The sequence below is a fragment of the Neofelis nebulosa genome, chromosome 10 (assembly GCF_028018385.1).
Source record: "Neofelis nebulosa isolate mNeoNeb1 chromosome 10, mNeoNeb1.pri, whole genome shotgun sequence".
Classification (NCBI taxonomy): domain Eukaryota; kingdom Metazoa; phylum Chordata; class Mammalia; order Carnivora; family Felidae; genus Neofelis; species Neofelis nebulosa.
In genome coordinates this window covers 56,020,109-56,031,236 of record NC_080791.1, presented here as the reverse complement: position 1 = coordinate 56,031,236, position 11,128 = coordinate 56,020,109, and the positions used below count along the sequence as shown (strand labels likewise).

The 11,128-nt window shown below is 55.1% G+C and overlaps 2 non-coding genes across 2 annotated transcripts; one reads left to right on the top strand and one right to left on the bottom strand.

Moving 5' to 3' along the window:
- Positions 1-10,025: 10,025 nt before the first annotated feature.
- On the top strand, positions 10,026-10,097 carry TRNAP-AGG (transfer RNA proline (anticodon AGG)). The gene has a single exon. It is a non-coding gene; the product is annotated as a tRNA-Pro (tRNA).
- A 211-nt stretch (positions 10,098-10,308) lies between these two features.
- On the bottom strand, positions 10,309-10,380 carry TRNAP-UGG (transfer RNA proline (anticodon UGG)). Its single transcript has one exon. It is a non-coding gene; the product is annotated as a tRNA-Pro (tRNA).
- Positions 10,381-11,128: the final 748 nt, after the last annotated feature.

Sequence of the window (11,128 nt, the reverse complement as noted above, 5' to 3'; positions counted from 1 at the left end):
CAAGCCACACCGGTGCCTTCAATATATCGTGTATTTTCCTCCACAGCACCGATGACAATCACAGGCATGAAAGAAATTCTTAATTATGTATTTGGTTGTTTAAAAGTCTGTCTCCCTTCCTAAGGGCAGGGCTGGGTCTGACTCACCCACTGTTGTATCCTGGACACTCTAGCCAAAGGCTCCAGTGTAACGGTGAATAAATCAACTCCCAGGGCCCCCAGTACGGCCACCTGGTTGTGTGGCCATCGTGTAATTTGGGGTTCTTCCCTATACATGGAAAGGAAAGGAAGGAGCTAGTCCTAAAAAAAACAACCTCTTGGGTACAAGGCACACTTCTGATTTCTTCCACAGGCTCTGAGCTCTGTGGGGGAGAGACAGCACCCCCGGCCCTCCCCTTCCCCAGACTCTAGACTAGCTTTAGGCCCGAAGGAGGGGCCCAAGTTGGACTTAGTGATGAGCGATCGCAGTGTGAATACCATCGTGATGGATCACGAGAAGTCGGAACCAGAGGGAACTCTAGATACTGTGAGATAACGGGCTGAGTCCTGGCCCTGGGGTATTGTAGGCCCCCAAAATACTGGTGTTCCTTCTTTTAGAAATCATCTTGTCCAACCATCTTTCTTTTGTTGTTTTTTGTTTTCTTTTTAATTTATTCCTAGGTATTTTTATTTATTTATAGAGGCAGGGGATGGTGGCAGAGGGGGAGAGAGAATCTTAAGCAGCCTCCGTGCTCAGTGTGGAGCCCGACACAGGGCTCGATGCGGGGCTCAATCCCACAACTTTGGGATCATGACCTGGGCCAAAAGCAAGCGTTGGATGCTCAACGGACTAAGCCACCCAGGCACCCCATCGTTGCTGTTGTTTTTTTAAATGTGCAGTTCAGTGGATTAGGGGCGCCTGGGTGGCTCGGTCGTTTACGTGTATGACTTTGGCTCAGGTCATGATCTCATGGTTCGTGGGTTTGAGCCCCACATCGGGCTCTGCTGTCAGTGCAGAGCCTGCTCCGGATCCTCTGTCTGCCTCTCTTTCTGCCCCTCCCCCTGCTCATGCTCAAAACTAACTAACTAACTCACTAACTAAATAAATAAATAAATAAATAAAAATTTAAATGTGCAATTCAGTGGATTATAGTATGCTCACAAAGTTGTGCAACCGGGACCACTATCTAATTTTAGAACATTTTCATCACCCCAAAAAGAAACCGCCATCCCCAACTGAGGCCCAGAGAGGGTGGTCCCCTATCTAAGGTCCTATCGTCAGCCAGCAGCAGGGCCAGGCCCGGAGCCCAAGCCTCCTGACACTCAGTCTGCTTCGTTAGGCAGCATGTCTGGGTTCTCTCTGGCACCCCCCAGGCATCCTCCGGTGTCTGACACAGAAGAGCTGTTTAGCAAAGGCCCATTACATTGCATGTAACAGGGAAAATGAGACTGTACCATCGATAGCTATGCCTTTAACCCTTCAGAGCCCTGCCTGCGCCCAGAATGGAGCTGAGGGCTCTGGGGGCAGAGGAGACATACCTAGAGGTCATTTCACACTGGTACGCTGCTTCCCACAAGAGTCAGTGTCTTTCCATAGCCGGGGAAGTGAGCACACGGCCCATCTCCTTCTCCTCCTCCCATCTCCTTCTCAGGGCCACCTGTCCAGACCACCCTATATCAGAGTGCACCCTGCCCCTCCCTCCTGGCACTCTGATCCTCCCTCCAGGCCGGCTTTTCCTCCTCAGCGCTCACCGCCATCCATCGGCCATACTGTATCCCCCACTTCTTTCTCTGGTTACTGTCTGTCTTCGCAGACTGGAATTCAGCTCCATGAGAGCTGGGGTTTCTGTCTGCTTTGCTCGCTGCTGCACCCCAGCTCCTAAACGGTGCCCGTTTCATAGGTGTTTCAGAAATAGTGACCGAATGAACGCGTGACAAAATAAACGGTTAGCTATTATTGCATTGTTCTCATCAGTGATAGTTAGGGGAGGGATTATTTTCCTTGTTTCATAGATGCGCCTTAGTCCACTCAGGCTGCTGGAACAACATACCATAGACTGGATGGCCTAAACAGCAGACATCTACGCCTCACAGTTCTGGATGCTGGGAAGTCCCAGATCAAGGTGCTGACAGATTGGTTCTTGCTGAGGGCTCACCTCCCAGCTTGCAGATGGCCACCGTCTCACCGTGTCCTCACACAACCTATTGGTGCACACGCAGGGAGAGAGACAGAGAAAGTGAGCTCTGATGTCTCTGCCTCTTATAAAGACGCTAATCTCGTCATGGGAACCCCACCTTCATGCCCTCATCTAATTATCTACCAAAGGCCCTACCCCAAATACCATCAAACCGTAGGGGGCGGCACTGGGGAATAGGGAGCCAACATCGGAATCTGGGGCGGGGGGTGTGAGCATGAACATCCAGTCCATAACAAATGGCAAGCTGAGGTCCAGAAAGGTTACCTGGGAACCAGAGGCAGACCATGACTGGCCACCCCCCTGGTCCCGTCAGGGCAGCCTGGAGAGGGGTCAAGGTGGGCATGAGGAAGCAGGGGCCAGACCTCCCAGGTTTGGCATTGTTTTTAGGACCCCAGAAAGCAGAGTCAGTCTATGAACCCAGCCTCTTCTCCTTCCCGCAATAGTTTAGCTGCTCTCACATTCCATGTCATAGCCAAAGTGGAAAAAGAAAGAAAGGAAGAAAGGCAGTGTTGTTTTTTAAAATGGCCTTAGCTCTGTGAGCTCCAACATGGAAACTGCTGTCCATGATGTCATGGGCCCCGAGGCCCTCTGGGCAACGTTACTGACACTTCATACGGTGGGCCGGGCCCAGGGTCCACACACTCCTCTTGCCAGAGCTCCGTGTGCCCGCAGGCAGGCACAGGCTCCATCTACAAGCCTGGGCCAGACCCCCTGAGCCAGGACGGAGCCAGGCACTGGGCAAGCAGGGGGTACCCTGGAGTAACACCCCGGCAGAGCATCTCACCCTGTGTTGCTCACAGGTCTCTAAGGTCCACCTCTCGCGGGATCTATGACAGCCGTGGGACACACAGAGGACAAGCTCTCTGGCCTGTGTTTTTCTATGGGGGAGCAGAGCACAGAGTGGTGTGGTGCCCCGTGCACGGTCACACAGCTAGGGAGTGACGGGGAGCTGGAGCCCTGTCCTCTGACTCTAAATTCTATGGTCCACTTATACGGAGAGGGCATGGTCTTTGCCCACAAGAAGCTGACCGACTGATAAAGGCCGTGGGGGAAACACTCGGTCAAGTTCAAGTCTTCATTTTACAGTGGGAGAAACTGAGAGGGCAGGGACCGGCCCAAGGTCGCTCAGTTGATCCACAGACCGGGCAGGGCTGGTTGCAGGCTCTGGGCTTCTAGCCGGGAGTATTCCCCGCTATATCCTGCATTTAAACAGTTCCATTTGGGCGGAAGCTGTGCTGTTCCGGAAGAGACGCCAGGCCTTCCCAGCCTCCGGTCTGAGGCTGTCTTCCAGGATCTGCTGTCAAGGCTTATTCCTCAGGGAACAGCTGTTGGCAAAAGGAGATGAGGTATTGATTATGGCTGGGGCTGGGGGAGTGTGGCTGAGCCCCCAGGGAGAGAAAAGGGATGGGAACGGGTAATGGAAGTTTCTCGGAGAAACAAACTAAAGGTATTTTGCTTTTGCTTACTGTATTTTCTAATTTTTTTTTTGCACTGAGAGAATTCATTTTTTCATATTTGAAAGTGATGAACTATTTAATTGAAAATGGTCTGGGAGGGGGGACCTGGGTGGCTCAGTCGGTTGAGCGGCCGACTTCGGCTCAGGTCATGATCTCGAGGTCCGTGAGTTCGAACCCCGCATCGGGCTCTGTGCTGACAGCTCAGAGCCTGGAGCCTGCTTCAGATTCTGTGTCTCCCTCTCTCTGACCCTCCCCCGTTCATGCTCTGTCTCTCTCTGTCTCAAAAATAAATAAAAAACGTTAAAAAAAATTAGAAAAGAAAATGGTATGGGAGTGAACTTGGGTGGGTGCCTGCCTCTCTCTAAGGCTTTTCTTAGAAATGCCAGTAATAAGGTTGCCCCATGAGAGGTAAATGAATCAAAAAGTCTCCCTGACTCAAGACACAGCTGTCTAGCCTGGTCATCAGCGATACTGAGCCACCCAAAGAAAGAACACAGCCACCCAGGTATGAGGTGTCCAGAGAAAAGTCAAAGTTCAGAGAAGCCCACTTTGGCCATGCTGTCCAGTAAGTCAGAGTCGCTGTCTGAGGGACATGCCCGTCCGGGTCCCCACAGAGGGCCTCTCCGGTCAGAGTGAAAACGGTTCATCGGGCTTCACCAAACCCGTGTGAACCACCCTCTGTACTAGTCCTCCTCGCCCCTTTGGTCATATTCCGGGCCCAGCAGGCAACAGTTTCCCAGAGGCTTGGCTGCCAGGAAGGAAGGAGACTGGGGAAGGAGACAAGAGCACTCCTGTCAGCGGAAAAGGAGACTCTCCCGTGTCAGTTTTAACAGTGAGGGGAGGAGGTATTGATCTTGAGCGACATGGTGAGGGCCAGTCTGCTTGACCTCTCTGGGTGCCTTGAAAAAGGCCAATGCCAGGACTGGCCAGGTGAGGGTCAGACTCTAGGCTGGTCAATCACCCAGGACCGGCCACCAGTGAAAGGGTCAAATGATTTTAATATGTGCACAGTGTTTTTAGAATAGTGCTTGGCATAAAATAAGGAGCCAATCAAAACTGCTAGATGAAAGTTAACAGCGGACTATCTTGATGGCAGGGTGGACTCCCCCGCCTTGACCCCCGCCATCTGCCCAGTTGGAGACTCACCTCATCTCTGCCACCCATGGGCACCGAGAGGGCACCCAGCTGACTGTTCTAAAATGCAGCATCACTTTCTGGTTTTTCCCTGCCAACTCCCCTCTGCTGTCTGGGCCCAAGGGAGGAATCATTGGTTCTCCATTCCTGAGTTATCTTCCCACCCACCACCCATCACTCACCTCCTGTCAGCACTGGGCTAAACCTCAGAGGCCAGGAATTCTAGGTCAGGCTGGGACCCCACAGTGTCAGCCTGGAAGGCCCTCAGTGTGTGCCTTGATCACCCCTCCTCTAAAGTACACCTGGGGAAACTGAGGCCCAAAGAGGGAGAGGGAGAGGGACCCCCCCTGCCACCCCATGCCTCCGGTTTACGCAGCCAGGGAGCTGGTGGCTGGGCTGGAGCTGGGCCCAGCCCCGGGGCTTTCTCCCTGTCTCCTCCACTCTTCAGGGGTCCCCAGAGGTCGCTTAGGAGACTATGCTCCCCCCTTTTGTAGCCACACCTCACCTAGTCTTCGTTTGCTCCATCCTCTGTGGCTCTGGGATAATTCTCACCAAGCAGGGTCAGTCCCCCGGGGGGCAGGCAGCTAACGAGCTTCAGATGTCTGGGCCAAAATGCGTCACCGCCTGCGGACGCTCAGATGCTCGCACTGATTGCGGAGGCCTGGCCAATGGTGGTGGCACGCAGGGGACACTCTTCCCTTTACAAGTTACTTAACTCCCTGCCTGGATGCAGCAGGTGCCAGTGTTTCTCCCCAGAACCCCTGGCTGGGGTGGCTATTTCAAGATCTGGAAAAGGGCGGGGAGGCTGGAGGATAAATGCATTTTGAGCACTTGGGAAGTTATTTCTTCTTTCAAGTTTTTTCTGGGTCCAGAACTGGTCTTTCCACGGAGGCAGCCCCAGGGAGGGGGAAAGAGAGCGGGCAAGCCTCGTTTTGATGGCCAGCTCCGTGCATGCTCTGCGCAGGGCACAACCCTCACAGGAACCCTGCAAGGCTAAGACTGTCACCATCTACTTCACAGATGAAGAAAAGGAGGTGCAGACAGGTGAGGTGACTGGTACAAGGTCACACAGCCCCTGAGTGGCCAAACTAAGGTTCTAGCCCACGCTCTTCCCTGCAGCAAACTGGGACGTTTCCAGAAGACCAAGATAGTATATTGTGGTTTTAAAACTGCGTGAATGGTGAGGGCCCGTGGGCCGCCCTTGGGTCTTAGACACTGAGGCTGCCTTTGCGGCTAACTCATTTTTCCCTCTTGACAAGACAGCAGATTGTACGTTTCCAAAATGCGTTTCATCATCTCAGCTTCAGGTGAGGTAATAGCAACTGCCATCATCATATCCTCAGCCGTGCCTGGAACACATTCTGGGAGCCAGACCTTCTGCTGGAGACTTCCTGTTGGTTACCTGTGAGGAGCTTAGATTCCAGAGCTCTGCCACTTACTAGCTGGGGACCCTAGCCAAGTAACTTTACCTCTCTGTGCCTCCATTTCCTCCTCGGTGTTATGAGGATGCTATTCGTTCCTATTTCAGAGGGTCCTGCAATTAAATCAGTTATTATTTTTAAAGGGCTTAGAAGGATGCCTGGCACAGGGTACACACCAAGCATATGTGTTAGCAGATAATGGGCTCAGTCTTATGAGACGGGCATTGTAATTTTCCCTGAACTGCAGATGTGGAAACTGAGGTAATGCAGTACAGTGATTCTCAAACTTAGCTTGCATCAGAATCACCCAGAGAGCTCATTAAAATATTAAACTCTGGGGGTGCCTGGGTGGCGCAGTCGGTTAAGCGTCCGACTTCAGCCAGGTCACGATCTCGCGGTCCGTGAGTTCGAGCCCCGCGTCAGGCTCTGGGCCGATGGCTCGGAGCCTGGAGCCTGTTTCCGATTCTGTGTCTCCCTCTCTCTCTGCCCCTCCCCCGTTCATGCTCTGTCTCTCTCTGTCCCAAAAATAAAATAAAAAACGTTGAAAAAAAAATTTTTTTTTTAAATATTAAACTCTGGGGTGAGGGGTGGGGTGCCTGGGTGGCTCAGTCCGTTAAGCATCAGCCTTCTGCTCTGGCCGTGATCTCTCAGTTCGTGAGTTCGAGCCCCGCATGGAGTTTTGTGCTGCCGGCCCAGAGCCTGAAGCCTGCTTTGACTTCTGTGTCTCCTCCTCCCCCACTTGTGCTCGCTCTCTCTCTCTCTCTCTCTCTCAAAAATAAAATTAAAAAAAAAAAAATACTAAGCACTGGGAAACCCTGCCGGAATTTCTGGTTCAGTAAGTCTGGGCTGGGCCTGAGAATGTGCATTTCTTGCTGCTGGTCCAGTGATGGCACTGTGAAGGCCTGGAGTACAGCGGCGTATGGCTCCAGTTCTGCCAGTGACAGAGGCAGTTCCATAAGTGACGTGGCGTGTCAGTGTGGGAGTGATTTCAGAGAACAGAAAGGGTGTTGGACCGGGAGCCCGGAGGTTCCAGTCCTGAATTTACTCCCAACTCCCTTGGGACTTGACCGAGTCATTTTCCCCCCTGCAGCCTTGGTTTTCTCCTCCGGAGCCCAGGGGGGAACGGTAAGCCTCGCTTACAGGGCTCTGAGAGGATGGAGCGGGGCCAGCTGTAACTCTGACCCCCGCAGCAGGAATGGTGAGGGTGGTGGGGCCCTGGGTGCTCACTCGCCACCATCCTTCACTGCCCACCGTTTCCTCTCCTGACGCCGAGGGCTGTGGCTCATCCCCCTTACTTCTTTCTGGGAGCTGAGTCGGGAAGACGGAGGCCACACTGTCCCCCACACCCCATGGCACTCGGCAGAGGGTAGCGTGCTTGCTGTGGCCGCAGGCTGCATAAAGGGGCCTGTGTTCCGGCCGCTCACCTCCCACTGTGCGCCCAGTGGTTTTCTATTTCAGTTGCTGTAAAAATATCACCTTTGATCTCAGCTTGTGGCTCTTAAAAAAAGAAGAAACCACCAACAGGCTGCGTTTTCATTCTCCCTGGCCCTCTCACCTCCACTCCCTACTCACCTCCCCTCTTCTCTTTTGCTCCCTACTCTGGAGCACCAGCACCCTAGCTGGACAGAGCACCTTAGCGATCAGCCTACTGCTCTGAGTGCCTCCCCCAGGTCCCCACTGGAGGGACAGGATCAATGAGGGTGTATGTGAAAGAGGCTGCCCCTTCCCCTCTGCTCCTACTGCTTAACGTCTCCAAGACTCCCTGTTTGGTGCGGTCACCTCCAAGGCCCCCTGCTCTGGCAGAGGGACCAGAGAATCCCCTCAGAAGTGTTGTGGTTGATGCGCATTTTGTACCAATTGAGAAGGCAAACAAGCCTCGAACCTCTGACACACAGAAGGCTTTTAGCTGTTGTGGCATTTTTCTTTGGTTTCAGCCTTTAGAGAAAGAGACAAAATAACATTCCTTCAACAAACACTTCTCCCCAGGTCATCTGTGCCGGGCCCTGGACTGACATGTCCACTGCCCTTCCCCAGGAGCCCCTCTCCATCCCCACTGGTGGAGACAAACACGTGTGCAAGGGGCAGGCAACCATGATGAACAGGGAGCACGGAAGCTGGTGGCACTGAAGGAGGCCCTGACCCAGCTCTGGTCTGCCTTGATGGGGTGGTGCTGGAACAGAAAGGGCAAAAGGCTTGGAATTTATAGGAAGCTGGGGGCATCCTTGATCGCACGGGCAGCTTTAAATGCAGCCACGGCCTGGGAAGTGAGGGAAGTGAGGAGGGCCTGTGGAGAGGTGAGTGGGGACAAGTCAGGCCTCAGAGGGGTGAGACTGGCAGGCAAAGAGCACTGCCATTATTCCCAAGGCCATGGAGAGATCCTGCACGGGCTGAGGGCAGTATGGCTGTCCATGAAGAAGGCCTTTCTGGGAGCAGTGAAGACCTGGGCAGAGGAGGTGAGGTCCTGTGTGTGTGTCCAGGCCACAGCCTCATTTAACAGCAACCACAGCGAGCCAGGGCCCAGCCTGAGGTCAGCCCACAGCCCTGGACGAGGCAGAGGGCGCAGGCAGTGTGGCGGCCCCTGGGCAGGGGGCTCTGGAGGCAGGCCTGACTCATCAAGGTCTCCAGGGCCCAACCCAGGGCTGGGGCAGAGCAGGCGCCAGTGAAAGTGTGCTGGGGAGTGAAAGAAGCCTTACAAATGCTTCCAGCAGACCAACTGGAGGTATTTCTTCCTGCCTGCACATCCTCAGACCTGGGAATAAGCGTGAGACTCTGACAGGCTCCTGAAGATGCAAGGCACAGCTGTAAGAGGTTTGGGGGCCTCAGGGGGAAAGTCCCTCCTGGGCTTCAATGTCTCCGTTTTCCCATCTTGAAGTGAGGGTATGCGGGGGGCGGGGAGAATGACAAGCCATGCAAACTGGCCACAACCGGCCAGGCCACGGGTAGGTAGCCTGTGTGTTGGGGAACCAGCACCGGCCACTAACCTTTCACTATCCAGGGCATGTGTGCGGTTGGGAGATCCCAGCTCCTCCTCCCTCCCTCTCTCCAGCAGTGAGAGAGGGCAGATCTCGTTGTCCCCTATGTCAACAGGCGGGCAGCCCAAACACTTTGCCTCTATTTCCCAGGGCCGAGTTACACAGTGGAGGGGCTCCAGGTAACCCCCTGTTTCTCTGGGTGGGTCTGGCATCCCTGCTCCCCACAGAGGCCTCTCAGGTTGCCTAGAAGCAAGCCGTGGCCCTTGGTCGCAGAGGCGAAGCGCGGTAAGAGGTGCCAGGCACCCCACATTCTGGAAGGCCCATCTGCAGGAACCAGAGTTGGCGAGTTCCATCCGGGTTCCGGAGCTAAACGACGGAATTCGCACATGTGACCCGGCCCTGATCGAAATTTCGGGCCACAGCCTCGCGACGTCAGGTTACCTTCCCAGAAAGCCAGACGTCCAGGAACCCCGAGACCCAGGCTGCGCCATAATGCCATGCGGCTGCTGATGGTGTCAGCCAGACCCCCGCGTTGGGGAGCCCTGCACAGGTATCGGGGACGATCCCCACGTCCGGGACCTGGCCCCGCCGCCCGGCCCGGGACGAACGGCTCTCCTGAGCTCCAGCCCCAGCTCCAGGGTCCGGCGTCAACCCGCGCTTTCGCGTCTGCAGATAGGCACACTTCCCTAATGCACAGCGGACTGGGAACGTCCCCACGTCCCGGGTCCGACCCTGCGGAGGCAGGCGGTTAGCTTGCGGCGGGCCTGAAGGCGCGCGACGGGCTGGAAGCCCAGGCTGCGCAGAGCCGGCGCCGCGGGGCCGTGCACCCTACTTAGAAAGACAAGAGGGAGGGCTGAGACGCGGTGGCTCGTTGGTCTAGGGGTATGATTCTCGCTTAGGGTGCGAGAGGTCCCGGGTTCAAATCCCGGACGAGCCCTCTTTGCCTTTTGATCCTTCTGGTGTCTATTTTTCAATTTTGAGAGATTTCCCAAGAATGGCAGTCAACGGATGAAATCGCTCATTCATTTGTAATCTGCACTTCAATCTATTCAAATTGTATTGGGTTCCATTCCATGTCCAATAGGACTATGGATTACTACGGGTGCGGCATAGTAAAAAAAATGGAGGGGGGGGGAAAAAAAAAAGAGGGGCTCGTCCGGGATTTGAACCCGGGACCTCTCGGACCCAAACCGAGAATCATACCCCTAGACCAACGAGCCAGCTGCTCGGGAAGCTTTTCTTGAACTTACTAGAGTAATCCGTCGGTGTGAGCATGCGCGTGCGCGTGCGCAGAATGGTTGGTTGGGTAATGGATTCTCCAGGTAGGAGTGCACGTGTTCCTGCCTCCCAACTAGGCCACGCGCTCCAATAGGATCACGCAGGGATTCGGGGTCTCTGGTGTCCTTTGGGTTTGCTCCCAGGAGCCTGCCGCGCCCCATTCTGCCAGGAAACGTTCCTTCTTCCCCCTCTCTCTTCTCACTGCTGGGTACGGATCCAGCCTGGACCACCGCGCAGGACCGGTCCCCGGCCCCGTGCGCCCCGCGCTTCTCACCTGCAGCACCGCCACCCACAGGGACACTGTCCCAGCGTTGAGCCGGGGGAGGGGAGGGTGGTTTTCACCTCTGCACTCACCGCCCAGCCCCAGGCCTGTATGCCCCAGGCATACAGCAGGTGCTTAATCAACCCAGGCAAAATGACAATGCATCAGTCCGGAAATGTGAATTGTCATTGTCAGTCCGAGGCCGAGCGAAGGGGATGCAGGCGGTGGGTGAGAGGGGCAAGGGAGGGCGGGGTGGGAGCTAGGGGACGTGTCCCGGTGGGCGAGGGCGGCCTCGGCTCTGCAGCCCAGGGCGGGCCGTGGTTCCCATACGCAGGGGCGGCCCCAGGGCAGAGGCTTTCCGCCGCCCTAAGCCGAGGGAGACGCGTGCCAGCGCCGCGAAGGGAACGGTTCCGCAGGACTGGGGACAA